Below are 15,900 nucleotides of genomic sequence, written 5' to 3' on the forward strand. Positions count from 1 at the left end.
TATTTTCATTATTTTAATATGTGTCTCTTTTCTCTGCCTTAAACTACTAATAAGATTTTTGACAATGTGTTATTTTATTTGTTGCTTCCCACATGCATTTAAATGAGATATTGCATTTCAAATTCTTTTCAATCTTTCCATGTTTCTACATTTCTCATTTAAACTTAACTAGTTGCCTTTTCACATAAATTTGATTATCTATGGATCTCTCCTGCTTCATAGTCTGTGTATACTTACAATTTATTTATAATGTCAGTTCATCATGTTTTTAAAGTTTCTTATAAAAAATAAGAACTATTTATCTTCTAAGGAACTATTTATCTTCTTCTGAATCTTCCACATTATATTCTCTTTTTCTTATTTTTCAGTAGTTTTTTCATGCCAAGTATTGTTATACACATACTCTTGAGTGAATTTGTTACCAAAGCACCACTTGAAAATGGAGATTGGAGTCAGGGTATGAGCTTCCATCAGAATGGCAGCATTCTTGTATGATGGGTTAACACTGGATGCAAAAAACTGCCATAGACAAAATTATCCTTGTCAGATTGGCTCTGGTGATAACAAAAGCTTCCTTTTTCTTCACACAATTATGAAATTATCTGTATTATATTATAATTGATGAATGGAAAGAACCCTGATAGTTAAACCGGCCAAGGATTTTGCAGGTACTCCATTATAGCTATGGTGACTTGTAATTCCAGATCCCTAGTAGCATTAGAAGCTGAACTGCTCTGTGAATACCCTATGGCACAATAAATGATTTCTATGATAGTGTTATCAAAAATCAACTTCCATAGTCTCACAGAGAAAATCCAAAAGTATAATTGAAGCAAAAATATATGGCATGAGTGGATTTTTCCTCCCTCTTTACTAGAAATTATCCACACCATTATTTTGGGAATCGAGATTGGTATTTATCTAAAGTTGAATACTTGAAAATCAGGAAAAAGGAAATATTAATAAATTTGTGACAATGTAAAATAAAGCTTTGGTTAGCTATTGAATGTTATCTGCACCAGACACTCTTCTAATTATTAAATAGTAAAATTTATTATCCACAATTTGCAGGTGAAGAAATTGAGATAAAAGCATGTAATTTAACTTGCCTGAAATACAGCATATAGTACATGTAGAGGTGGTACCTAAATGCATGCTGTTTCAGGTTCTATGTTCTTAATTCTAATAGAAGGGTCATATGAAATACTTCAGACTGGTCTGATGGGAAAACACCCCAAGCAAATTCACCAGAAGCAGCTAATCAAAACCACACCTTGAGATTTCCATTTCCCTTCAGGGATATGTTTGTTCCTCAATTCCCAGAATGTGTTGGAGACAAATTCTAGACTCTAGGACAGTGACAGTGATGGCTAAATGATTACAATGATTATGAGTTACAGCAAACATTTGGTCACTTGTCAATTCCAAAAATTTTAGTCTATTTGAAACACCAAAAAAAACTTTACAAAATCTTTAAGTTTGACAACTCTTTTAAGCACTTTGACATGATAACCAGAGAACCTCTTTGAAAGATTTTCTTGGTGTCTCTCCATTTCATCATAAAGTATAATGATTCACTTATATGTTGAGGATCTATTTTTTAAAGAATTTAATACCTTGATAAAATCAGGTAGCACTTTGTGAACTTCTGGCTTCGAGTTTTATTGCAAATCCTTCCTTATAAAATATACTGTGAAAAAATTTTATATGTGGTGCTATTTGGCTAATCTTATCTCAAATAATAAAATAAATGAAGCCAAATACACATTCCATTAGGGATTATACATATACATATTTACTCTACTATATAGAGAGCATACATTGAGAATATGTTGAAAATATATTTTCTTGGGTACATCTTAATTGGTCAACAAAGAAAATAATTTCTTGTATATTTCATAATTGAAGGAAAAACTATTTTATATCACAAACTGAAGTATTTAAAAATCCATACTTTAATCATACTGTATATATTTTTTTCCTATTGTCAGCATTGCTTTTCATGTAAATTTCAATAATGTTTGCTGACATGAGAATTCATTTCCATTTGTGGCCAAATTGTTTACTCTGTATTGTATCAGCCATTTTTATCAGGAAAGAGGAGCAAGTGTTTCTTGAATGGTATATCTCTTTTTGCCTATCATTATTGTGGGAAAAAAATCCACAAAAGAGAGCTCTAAACACATCATTATATTTAGTGACACTCTGCAAATACTGCATTACCATTAGATTTTTATTTCTTTTAAATTCTGGTAAAATACACACATAACAAAAGTTACCATATTAATTTTTAAGTGTATAATTCAGTAGTTTTAAATACATTTATATTGTTGTGTAACCAATCTTCAGACTTTTTTTCATCTTGAAATACTGAATTCCTATACTCATTAAACAATAACTTTCCATTTCCTCTTCCCCCCAGCTCCTATCAACCACTATTCTGCTTTCTGTCTCAATGAATTTGACTATTCTATGTACCTTAAATAAATAGACTCATACAGTATTTGTCTTTTTGTGATTGGTTGTTGTAGCATGTTTAGAATGCCCTTCCCTTTTTAAGGCTGAATAATATTCCATTGTATGTATATAACAATTTTGTGTATCCATTCACCCATCAGTGGACATTTGGATCGCTTCCACTTTTTGGCTCTTGTGAATAATGCTACTATGAACATGGGTGTATAAATGTCTCTTTGATATCCTGCTTTCAATTCTTTTTCATATATACCCAGAAATGGAATATGGTGATTATACTTTAATTATTTGAGGAATCATTGTACTGTTTTCCATAGTGGCTGCACCATTTTACATTCTCACCAATAGAACACAAGAATTCCATATCTCCATACCTTTGTCAACACTTGTTATTGTCTGTTTTTTTTTTTTAATACCTGCTATCCTAATGTTTGTGAGGTGGTATCTCATTATGGATTTGATTTGATTTGCATTTTCCTAATGATTAGTGATGTTGAGCATCTTCTCATGGGCTTATTGGCCATTTATATGTCTTGTTTGGAGAAATATCTAATAAAATCCTTTACCATTTTTTAGCCAGTTTTTTTTTTACAATTAGATTTTAAACATCAGTTTTAAAAAAAGTTTTAGAGATTTGTCTTTATGTTCCTGAAGCTTAATTTTAAAACATTTTGTTAGCTCTGATGGTTACATAGCTCAAAGGACAAAATATCTGTAGAGTAATTTTCTGTTAGTATTAGATTTGTAGGCATATTATCAAATGCTTTTATTGATAAACTGAAAATTTGATTTTGCTTTATAGACAGAATCTTTCTAGAAAATCATCATTTTTACCAAATTATATAGCTGACAATGAGTCACGCCACAAAAAGAGGTGTTACATATACCATTTTCTTGTTCTCTTAAAATTTCAGTATAGACCTTGTCTTCAGTTATGGGTTCTTTGTAGGAATATTTTAAAATAACTTATTGATTTTTCCAAGCTAGAATTAGATAGTATAATTAATAAATTGTGTACCCACTTGTTTACTTGATTTTGAGAATTGCTCCATCAGTTCCATCCCACTCCCCCCCACCAAAAAAATGATGAGAACATGGTGTTAGGATATTTAGGATTAGAAATGTCAATGTGTTTGAGAATAACATCTCTTGAATTCATGGGCATATTAATTTTTTTTCTTCAGCTATGATTTCCCACTGTTTAGCCACTTTGCAATTTCCTTTCCTTTTCCTTTTAGGATTTATTCTCGGCACCATCATGAATCTGGTGTAGTAAAATAGGACCACATTTCAAGCAACACAAATCCCATGTACTGACAATACCTAGAAATAATGGATTCTGCTCCAAAACAGATAAATTCCTCTTTCTTTGGCAGACCTTTCCTTTATTTTTATTTAACTTTTCTATATTTGACATGAAAACAACACAATCTCATGAGAGGGGTGAAGCTAGGGGAAAGGGGCCAAGGAGGTCCATGCAGTCTTTTCTGAGTCTCAGCTGTGAATATTTACCCAGGTTAGAAAGAGTCTTCCTGACTCATACTTCATCTAGTCCATCAGTGCTCAGAGTATGGTTCCAGGACAACACCATACCTGCCAATTCTCAGACCCCTCCCCAACCTGGGAGTGAGGTGCCACAATCTGTGTTTCCCCTGGGTGAATTTGATGCATGTTAAAATCTGAGAACCAATGGAAAGCCCAAGTCACCAGGGCTAAGCACCTCATAGGGATTTGAGGTTATATAATTAGAGTAATACACAGAGTGATTTGTTTTCCAGGGTTGTTGCTGTAGAATAAGTAGTTTACATGTCAATTCTTGGCAGTAGTAATTAGTTTGAAATCCAGATTGTTTTTAGAAGTTCAAATTATGACCATTTTTTTAACCTCTGTTTCAGGTTCAGTGTATCCTCATTACTTGCGAATTCCATATTTGTGAATTTGTCTCTTTGGTGATATTTATTTGTAACTCCAAAATCAATTTTGTGGATAACAGACACATGCAGAGTGGCAAAAATTTGAGTTGCCCGAGACACTCATTCCCGGCTGAGGTCAAACACAGATGCTCTGCCTTCTCTTCTCGTTGCAGCTCTCATACTATAAACAAGTGTCCTTTCACGGTTTAAGTGGTGACTTGTTTTTCTGCATTTGGGGGCTTTTTGTTGGTGATTTTGCTGCTTAAATGATCCCTAATCACAGTGCCAAAGTGCTCTATTTTATTCCTAAGCAAAATAAGGCAAGAAAGAATATGACTTATGGAGAAAATATGTGTGTTCAATAAGCTTCATTAAGGCCTGACTTTTAGTATTGTTGACTCTGAGTTCAGTGTTAATGAATCAGCAATATACATAAGTAAGGTGTCTTTAAACAGAGACATTCATAAAACAAAAACTTGTACTTAATAGTTGATGAAAATATTTTGACCCGAGGCTCCAGGAACCTAACCCTGTATTTTCACTTGAGCAATGATTCAGTATTCACTAATTCATTGTTCACGACTTCAAAGAACAAAACTGCCTTGAATAATGAGAATCAACTGTATATGATTTCTCATTCTCAGTTCCCTACCACCTTGCAAAAATAACAACTCCATCTAGTGTTGCCTTAATAGTGTCTTGTTTGCCACTGACTTAATCTTGTACTTCCCAACTCATTTTAATATTGAGTTAATGCCTGAGTTTCAAATGCTTCCAGGACAATCCTTAATGGCTGGTTCAAATCCTGTTTTCTTTTTCCTCTGGTGATTATATAATTCACGTCAAGTTTCATGTTCAGAAAATTTTAACTCCAAAAGCATTCAAACACATCTCTACTATTTGATAAAGAGGAACACATTCTAATTCTGATCCTTGAGGCACATGGAACAGATGCATTCTGCTCTATTAAAATACGCTTAGGCTATACTGGGAAATTTAAAGCTAAAAATGTTAAGGAAACAGATTGGTAGAAAAGTAGATTCTGCAAAATCATCTAAGCATAAGACACATTTCCACCTTCCTGAGTGTTAGGTGCAGGCCAATGACCATCTCCTGGCTATTTTTACACCTGTGGATTGTTTACCTCCATTAGGTAATATAAAATAATAAGAAGCAGAATGTATTACAGGACTCTATATAAGCTGTACGCTTTTGAATTTTTTTCTTATTTACTGTTAAATGCAAATGAATTTTACAGTTTAATCCTTGGGGGCCTTCTTGAGTTTAACATTTTTTTTTTAATTTGGATGTATCCCTTATCAGCTTGAGATGGATATAAAGGTGGGCAGTAGAACTAAACTAGCCAATATATTTGTTCACTTGAAATTATGAATTAAAACAAGCAAATTGCCAGAATAATAGACACTGTTTCCACTATTTACTATATAGTTGTAATATGGTAAAAACTCTTGTTTGGTAATCATTCAGCTTTATAATAACCAAGTTTTCACATAAAATGTTCAAGGGTGAACCAACAAATGCCAACTTTTTTCCTTCTCACAAATATCCTATGGGCAGCAAAGCAGTTTAGATAGCCCACTCATGAAACTTGTGGTATTTTCATTTTAGTTTATTTAGATATAAATTTCCTCATAAGTCATAAGTGAAAATTTTTTTAATGGTAAAGAGGAAGCATTTTATAATTTTGGCTATTTGTAAATGGTTCATAGATTAAGTATTCAATTAGAATTTTAGATGACTTACATTTTAATATTAGAATTTCTTTGGCTTTTTATGATTTTATGAATTTAACTTTATGTAAATGCTTAATTTATTTATGATAGTTTATTGGAATATTTACTATGCTTGTTCCAAGAAAGATCTTTGAGAGTGACTAAACCACATAAAGCAACGTCTAGGTTGTAAAACTTTGGGAAATGGCAGTTGTTTATTATTGTTACATCAGTATTAAAGGCAACTCTTATTTCACAACAGAAGTAAAATCTCATAATGAAATCAGTGAAAACAATGATGAGAAGACTTTTTAAAGATGTTATTCGAATATGTGTTTAATAAATTTATTCTTATTTTCTCTTTCAAACAGGAATTCAAAAAATAAGATTCAGAGCCTGAAATCCAAAGATCTAATTTTAATATCATATATTAAATTTGATTCATCAATGCCCTTTAACTTCAGACAGTAAGAGTTTGGGCAACATGATAATAACAGTGGTATCGCTTTGCTACTGCATGATCAGAAATAGACATAGAAACAAATTCTGACCAAAGGCATGTAAGAGATTTTCTTGAAAATTATTTCTCATATCTACATGAGAACCATAGTAAAAATAATCCCTTAGCTTCCTCTGGATCACTGTTGCATTTTACAGAATAACTTGAATGGCTGCCTCCAAATTGCCACCACTTTGAGAAAAAGCCAACATCAAGGCTGGAGCAAGCAAAGGGAAAAACCTGTCCTTAATGAAATATTAAGTCACTAAGTCCACTGATGCTGGAAGCTTCACAAACTCTAAACAGATACAAATAGCTTATTGTTTAGGCATTGCCTAGGGGTCTCTGACGGTTTCAATCAAAATCATCTTAGAACATTTTAAAATCAAAATATTTGTTTCCAATGACTAAGATCTGTTACTTATTTCAATATAATCATGCTTTGTAAAGATTTAGTCCTCTTAGAGCCATTCCATATTGTATTTTTTTCTATAAGTTTCATCCAAAGCAAATAAAAACAACAAATTTCTACCCCCAAATGTGGTAGTTTTTTCCAAAAGAAATCTTTTTCTTTTTACTTCCACCTCCATGCAGTGGTTAGATATTGACTCATTTGCCAAAAACTCCTAACACACCCATCCAATTCTCTTGTGCTTTAACACTTCTTTCCAAATATGTGTTGAAATTGAAGCTACATTTCAAAAATATATTTCCCTCTTCACAGCTTATTGCTCCTGGAATTTATATCTAGTACTATGCAAATACAGCTAGGCTATAAGTTTTGGACTTGAGACCAAGTAGAGCATGTCTGAGTTTATCTTTGATGGTAAATTTTTTGTGTGTGAGAGATATAGGAGTTGCAGAGGGGAACAGCTTTTCTGACAATGAAGCCCATAGTCAGAGCAAAGCAAAGACAAGAAGGAGAGAGTAGTAGTGATTTTTAATGAAAACCCCTTTCTGCCAAATTTAGGCAAAAGATACGTCAGATGTAAATACAATTTTCCACAAGAAAATCTCTTTCCCATGTCTCTACACTGTTCGTATTCCCTACACCACAACATTTCCTAATGGACAGAGAGATTTAATGTTCTTGGTGTTCAAAGCACATTTATTATGGTATCTCTGACTTGTCTTCCCCCACTCCTGTCTCTTGTCTCTCAGAGGACTCTGGGTAATGTTGGTGGTTGGTGTGGGCAATGGGGACTGAGGACCAAGAAGAGCAACAGTAGCAACAACAGTATTAGCACAAGATTAGGAAAAGGAGAGGAAACTGACAGATGACAGCATCCCTTTTTCTCACTAAGTTTCTAGCTTGACAAAGACTTATGTCATGGGAGGGGAGGATATGCAACTAGCAAAAGGCAATTTGATTACTAAAATGAGTAAGAATGAAGATGTCTGTAAAAATTGTTTCAGAATAACTGGAAAATGTTACGGGCACTGTGTAAAATTTCTCCCAGAGAAGAGAGAAATGATGTAGTAGATTTCCAGGCAAGAGTGAGGAAAACAATTTCATGACTGTATACAAATGAGTTATGTTTGTTCATTGTGACAATTATGGTTGTATAATGTGAACATGGACATACTACAATTGTTGGCCCTAAAGATTAAAAGCAACAGGCATACAACATGGAACATATATATATGTTGGCTAAATTAATGACAATGATAGGGCTACTGTAAAAATCTGATATAGAGCAAGTAGATTAGAAGTAATGATAAGTTTATATCAAGAAACAGAATAAAGTGTTTAAATGACAAGCCAGAAAAAAATAATTTAAAGAATTTCGGTATAAATCATGACGACAGGGAAGTGCCTTTTAAATTATTTTACACAAGCAACAATTTTAGCTTAACCATCACATACACATACATACAAACACATCCACACATCCACATAAACACACATGCCTATTCTTTGGACCATGATGAGTAATAAACTACTAACATGCTTTCATTTATTTATGCCACACACCCTCAGTTCCTTCTATATTTATGACCTTGTGCTGGGATCTAGGGGAAAATGATGAATAAATATTCAATGACTTCATCCTCAAGGGGAGTATTTTCTGCTTGGGGAGACAGTTAAATAACAAAGTGGATATGATGCAGTTTGGCTGTTTTCTCTAGGAGGGGAAGCTTATAGGAGGACAAGTGGACAGAAGTGGGTGAGGAAGGATGAAGGGGAGCTACTAGACAAGCGTTTTTCAGCAAAATTATACCCAGCAAACACTTTTTGCTGATGTAGGAGTGAGTCAGCTAAGGACTAAGGAAAAGAGAAATAAGGCAGTGACAGCCACACTTTAAAAAAAATGTCTAAAAAGCTGGAACAGAATGAGTGGTGGTGAAGGGAGATGGGAGAAAATAATGAGACAAGAGAGGCGAGGAGGGACCAGATCACAGCATACTTGGTGATGCATGTAACAGCGTTTGTAGTTTAAGAGCAGTGTCATCAACGGAACAGTTTCAAACATGGAAGCAGCACTAAAATGTTTGCTCTGTGGAAAGAGCATTTTGAATTAACATCCCTAGAAGCAAGATGGTGATGACTCTGTACTATTAAATAACAGAAATGTTGAAAACAAAATGAACAAAAAACAAGCTTTTAATGTGTCACTGAGGTAATGAGAAAGCAAGAAATCCATAAACATCAAAAATATTTTGAAAGTTCAAAAATGAAGAGAAGAACATTTTTGTCTTCAGCTGTTTTTATGAAAAGATGGAGATCCAGTTCTTCCTCTTTACAGACTACATGTAATATAGCTTACGACCAATCAATGAGAAGCATCAGATAAGAGACATCTCCATAAAAATTAGGTCTCAAAGAACAGTGGTGGAATAGAAAATAGACCCCTACTTTTCAGAAGTAACAGCAAGGAAATTTGCCTTTCTCATCGTTGGTTTTGGGTAAAGGGAACAAATGACATAATCATTATCATCAGCTAGGTATTACAACAAAATGCACTATGAAGTTGTGGCCATCTCTAGAAAGTATAATATGCCACAAGTAACAGCATTAACAGTAACACCACCTATGTGTCAAAAAATCTTTGAGGGGAGAATTTAAATTCAAGTGGTCTCAGGTTAATAAGAAATTCAATTGGTTGAAACAAATGCAAATCCTCTCCTGAAGAACATTACAAAACTTCAGTTATAAGTTAGGAGTAAATTATATTGTGCTTTATTTTTTCCCAATGTTCTCATTTATTTAGCCATGTATCATGCTCTTTTATTTTGTATTTTATTAGCTCTTTTGTTTTACAGATATGTCTGATGATCCAGTGTGGAGCTCTGTAAAGATGAGGTATGGAATGGAGAGGAGGATTCAAGCCCTGGACCAATGGACAATTCTGATCAGGTTAGTGATAAAGAATTACAAACTTCAGAATCATACGTCAGTGTGCAAAGGGACACATAACATGGGTCTTACCATGAAAGCTTTGTATCAGTGGGTTTTACATGGGCTGACAGTCCAACTTGACAATTTCTTTATGTCTTCTATGGCAACTTAAAATGCAATAATATTGCCAGAAAAATTAAAGAAACTTATTTATAAATCACAGTCATTTGACAAATAATGTTACTGACTATTTTACAGTTGATTCTTGAACAATGTGAAGGTTAGGGGCACCAACTGCTGCACAGTCAAGAATCTGTGAACTGCTATCTCTGCCTCAAAAACAAAGGAATTGATAAATGACTCACCCAAGGGCAGGAAGCTGAAACAGTTTTCACAGAAACAGGACTTAAACACTAGTTCTTTTGATTTCACATAATGGGATCTCTAATCAAACACAAACTTTCCCCCACACTTAGTTAATTTAAAGGTCTGTAAAGTGAAAATATGTGTACTATATTTATTGAAAAAAAGTCCATGTATAAGTGGACCCACACAATTCAAACCCGTATTGTTCAAGGGTCAACTATATATGGCTTTTAGAATCTGAAAATAAAGTTTTTGTTAAAAACTTCCATCCTGCAGAAAGGAACCAAGTTATTTAGCAGCAGAGAATATTGTCCAGAATATATAAGTCACATGGTTGGCAAAAGTCTGATAATGCCAGCATGTAAAATTATAGTGAGGAAATTGATGAGACAAGACGCTGAATGAAAATTTGAAAAGGACTGTGATCATCAGCGTATTGATGATATGTCACAAGATGTTGTAAAGGTTTTGTATAATAAGCTAGAAAACAAGAGCTTCACTATTCAGGTTGATGAATCAACAGATTTCACCAGTAAATGCCATTCTGTAGCATTTGTAATATTAGTAAATGGTGATGAATTTTATAGTAACTTTCCCTGTGCAAAAGTGGTCTAAAACAAGCAAAAGCCTACATGTCCTTGATGTTTGACTTTCATATCTCTAACAGAAGTTCTGTCTGGGAGGAATTAGATTGGCATATGCACTGAGGTACCATGTCAATGATTGGCTCTAGGAAGATTTCACCTCTCTAATAAAACCAGAGTCCCAGTATTGCCATAAAACTATGCTTTGTTCACAGAGTTCTGAGGTTAAAAAAATACTCATGAAAATGAAATAAGTAGAATGATGTCATGAAAAATATGGTCAATTTTATTAAACCAAGAACTCACTCAAAAATATTTAAAACCTGCATAAAACAAAAACAAAAAAAACCTGGGCAAAAAACATATACACACACTTCCTTTACACAAAGGAATCTGTGGTTTAATGGAGAAAGAGTTCCCAACAGGATTTTGAACTGGAAGGGAAATTATAGGAACACTTTCAAGAAAATTGTAGGGCAGACTTTGCTGAGTCCTTGGAAGATGAAAAATGGCTGCAGAAATGAGCCTAACTGGCAGACATTTTTCATCACATGATCCAATTTAACAATTCCCAGAGCAAATCGTTTTACTGCAAATGATAAGATTTTTGTATTTAAAGTTGGAAAACATATTTAGAAAAATCATATATTTACAAAGTCATGTTACAAAGGGAAATCTTGAAATATTTCCACTGCTGCTTGGATTCAGAGTGAGAAAAAATAGGAGCAAGGCCCAAATCTTAGTGAAAAATATCTGGAGAACTACAGTGCAACACTGAACAGGATTTTTTCTCCCTCTCAACTCAAATGTATGACACACTGATAGACCCTTTCACTGTCATTTCTGTTCAGCCTGAGAATTTGACTTTGAAAGAAGAGGAAGTATTTTGCGAGTTGCAGTCTGATCAGACACTCAATATTATTATAAATCTGCCTCTAGACAAGTTTTATATATCTGTGAAAGAAGATCCTTCATGTCAGAAGAAAGCATTGAACATTCTGATGCGTTTTTTTCCTTCCAGTTTTACTGAGTTATAATTGACATGCAGCACTGTATACATTTAAGGTGTACAGAATAATGATTTGACTTAAATCATGGAATGATGACAAAGGTAAGCTTAGTGAACATTGAGCAACTCATATAGTTACAAAATTAAAGAAAAAGAAAAAAGGCATTGTTTCCTTATGATGAGAACCCTTAGGATTACTCTCTTAACAATGTTCATATACAACACACAGCAGTGTTAATTATTTTTAGCATGTTGTGTATTACATCCCTACTACTTATTTATCTTATAGCTGGAAGTTTGCATCTTTGACTGCCTTCATTTGTTGAGGAAGTTTTTAACTTCTTGCATGTATCTTCAAATTTCTGCTTGTTTAACAGTCATTGAGTGTGAGGACAGAAATTGTCTCATTTCAGTTAAAAATTAAAATTGTACGTGTTCATTTTAAGTTTGGATCACCATGAGTAACTGTGCAGCAAAAAAGCAAGCACACATTTTATACTTAATACCATTCTTTATATGGTATATTATTCAAAATAATTTTATGTGTATATAGAATTATTAAAAAGATCATGTAACCAACAAATGTGCATAATAGTTTTATAATTGATATATTGAGTCCAATCATTTCACTTAGAAAATGCTTTTTTCCAAATACATATTAAATTACATCTTATGCTATAATTTTAATCATATGGCTTTGGTTTATGGTTTTAGTAGTTATACCATTCAATCATGTCAACCCATTTCATATTGTAGTAACCTCAAATAATATCAAATTAAAATAGTTATTTAAATATTTGTTTTATGAGTTATAAAATATTTGAAAAGGAAAGAAATTAATGTCAAAAAAAGGTACCCTAATTTTAATACTTCCTTTTTTGTTTTTTAAGAAAGTTTGGTTGAAAAATCATTTTTAACTTTAAGAAGGGGAGAGAAAGAAGGAAAACTCTTGTACAAATCTTAGAGTACATAACCTTATGCAAATTCTAAATAGTAGAAATTTATGGCAAATCTTTTAGGCCAACTTGGATTGGGTTAAAAGATAAGTAAGAAGTTAAGCGTTTTAAAAAGGAAGAAAAACTGGAGTATATACTATCTACATTATTTTCTATAGTAGTAGGAAGGAAAAAAATCATACAAAAATAGTGTCATAATAAAGAAACAGAGCTAGAGAAAAAATATTACTCTATTTGAAAATAATAGACAACTATTATTGTATTATTATATCTGTAATTTATTAATTATGGTAAATAATATGTGAAGATATAATAATTTTTATGCAGGAGTCCTTTGAGACATGTAAACTTTTTCAAAGTTCTCTCCTGGGCAAAAAAGATTGGGAATGGCTGCTAAAATAGATTTAAATGCAAACATACTGAAATCAAATACATGAAAATGAAATAAACTTTTTCAAAGACAAAGTTCAGAGTGATATAAATATGTAATCTATAAATGTACTCTAAATGTAACTTTTATTTCAAAAGATGACATCTTTATTTCAAAAGACAACCCTAAAGTGTATAAAAAATATAACTTCAAAAGTTAGAAAGATGTATATCAAGCAAAAACTAAGTAAAAGATGCTGCTGTAGATAAATCAATATCAGATTAAAAAATCACACAAGTAAAACTGTGATGACTGAAGATAAAAAGGATCACTCTATAATTCACAAGTAATTTTGACAGTTCTAAATGTGGAGGCTGCTAATGATATAACCTGATAATATTTAAAGCACAATTTGCCAGAAATTCAAGGAAATGACACCAAATCTACTAATTTAGTGGGTGCTTTTAAATACATACCCTAGAAATTGATAGGCAAAATTGATGAAAATAATCAGAAGTGATATAGGAGACTTCAACGTCATATTTACCAAGGCTGAACTAATAGCATTCACCAATCAGAGAGTATACAAAATTGAAGAGCACCCAAGGAACACCAAATACTGGATAATGTAACAGTCCAGAAAACTAGCATAAACAATGCCAAATAGTTTTGACAACATATAGAATGTATATTCTGAGCAGTATATATATATATATATATGTTCTAAAAATTCCAAAACTTCATTCCTATTTAGAGTTATATCCCCAAGAAGAAAAGAGTGCATGTTTATCAAAGAAATATATGAGGGTGTTCATAAAAGCTTTATACCTAAGAACCAAAAAACTAGAAATAATCCAAATATTTATCAACAAGAAAATTGGTCAGTAAATTGTGGCACCTTCTTACAATGGGAAACTATACAGCTACAAGAAGTTGTAGCTGTGTGAACTACTGCTACACACAGCTTGGATGAATTTCACAGGTGAAATGATAAGCAAATAATGTCACATCAAAAAAATTAGATATTAGCGTCGGGAGAGGTTTGGGGCTGAGTGACTGGGGGAGAGGTATCTGCGAAGCTTCTGGGGGACTGCAAATTGTTTACATATTGATCTAAATGGTAGTCAAATGAACACTTAAATTTGTAAATTTAAATTTTTAAATGTCCACCCATTTAAGAGTTGAGCACTTCAGAAATATTATTCTGTAATAAAGATAAACGCATGGACCAAAGAAGAAAGCATAATAAAAATCGGAAAATATTGAGTTGAGCAAAATAAAAATACTAGGTAAAAATGTAGAGAATGCTGGAAAGCTCAGAACTGGTGAGCTAAGCAACAACATTAAGGATTTAGAATAATTCAAATTAAGTAGGCTACTAAAGATAAGAGCAAAAAGTAAGGTAACAGAATGAAAACCATATAATAATGATTAACAAAGGCAACATTATTTTCATTATTTAATAAGGAAAAATATAGTCAAAACCCTAGCAAAATTAATAACAAAAAGCAAGAACAAAAGATTTATTAGGAGTATAAAAGGGTGTATAGATTTTAAAAGCAACAAAGAGTAAACATATAATAATAGGATGTTACAATACATTGTGCCAATTAATTTTAATAGCAAACAGAACTAATTAAATTCTCAGGCAAAATAAAATTTACCAAAACTTATTCAAGAGGAAATAAAAAATTGGATTGTTCAATAATCCTTTAAACAATTCAATCGGTTATTAAAATTTTCTCTAGAAATGAATCATCACTCACTTCCTGAAAGCTTTTTAGGGGTCTTATTTCAAACACTAAAGGAACCAATTATAATTTCACACAAAATCTTCCAAGGAATAAAAGAGAAGAAACACTTTTAAACTCATTTTATGGGACAGGCAGACTACTGATATTAATATGAGACAAAGACAGTAAAAGAAAAATATTGGCCAAACAATTTTATGAATATAGATGCAATGTCATAAAAATTAACAAAGTATTTCATCAGTTTATTAAAAAGTAGTGCATTATAATACTCAAGTTGTTCATACAAGGAACTCCAGGTTGGATTAACATTCATGAAAAATCAGTAGGTGAATTTACTATACTAAAAAAAACTAGAGGAAAAAATAATATCACTTCAAAATATGCAGAATATTTATTTGGCAAAATTAAATATTATTATAAAAAAGGAAACTTTTCTTAGATAACTAAGGATAGAACTTCTATAAACTGGTAAAATATAAGATACAGCAAGCATTGTTCTCTTTTTTTATTAAACATCTTTATTGGAGTATAATTGCTTTACAATATTGTATTAGTTCTGCTGTATAACAAAGTGAATCAGCTGTATGTGTATATATATACATCCCCATATCACCTCCCTCTTGCGGCTCCCTTCCACCCTCCCTATCCCACCCCTCTATGTGGTCACAGAGCACCGAGCTGATCTCCCTGTGCTATGCAGCTGCTTCCCACTAGCTATCTATTTTATATTTGGTAGTGTATATATGTCAATGCTACTCTCTAACTTTGTCCCAGCTTACCCTTCCCCCTCCCCGTGTCCTCAAGTCCACTCTCTACACCTGTATCTTTATTCCTGTCCTGCCCCTAGGTCCATCAGAACCATTTTTTTTAGATTCCATATATATGTGTTAGTATACGGTAT

This window comes from Phocoena sinus, chromosome 12 (assembly GCF_008692025.1).
Source record: "Phocoena sinus isolate mPhoSin1 chromosome 12, mPhoSin1.pri, whole genome shotgun sequence".
Taxonomy (NCBI): domain Eukaryota; kingdom Metazoa; phylum Chordata; class Mammalia; order Artiodactyla; family Phocoenidae; genus Phocoena; species Phocoena sinus.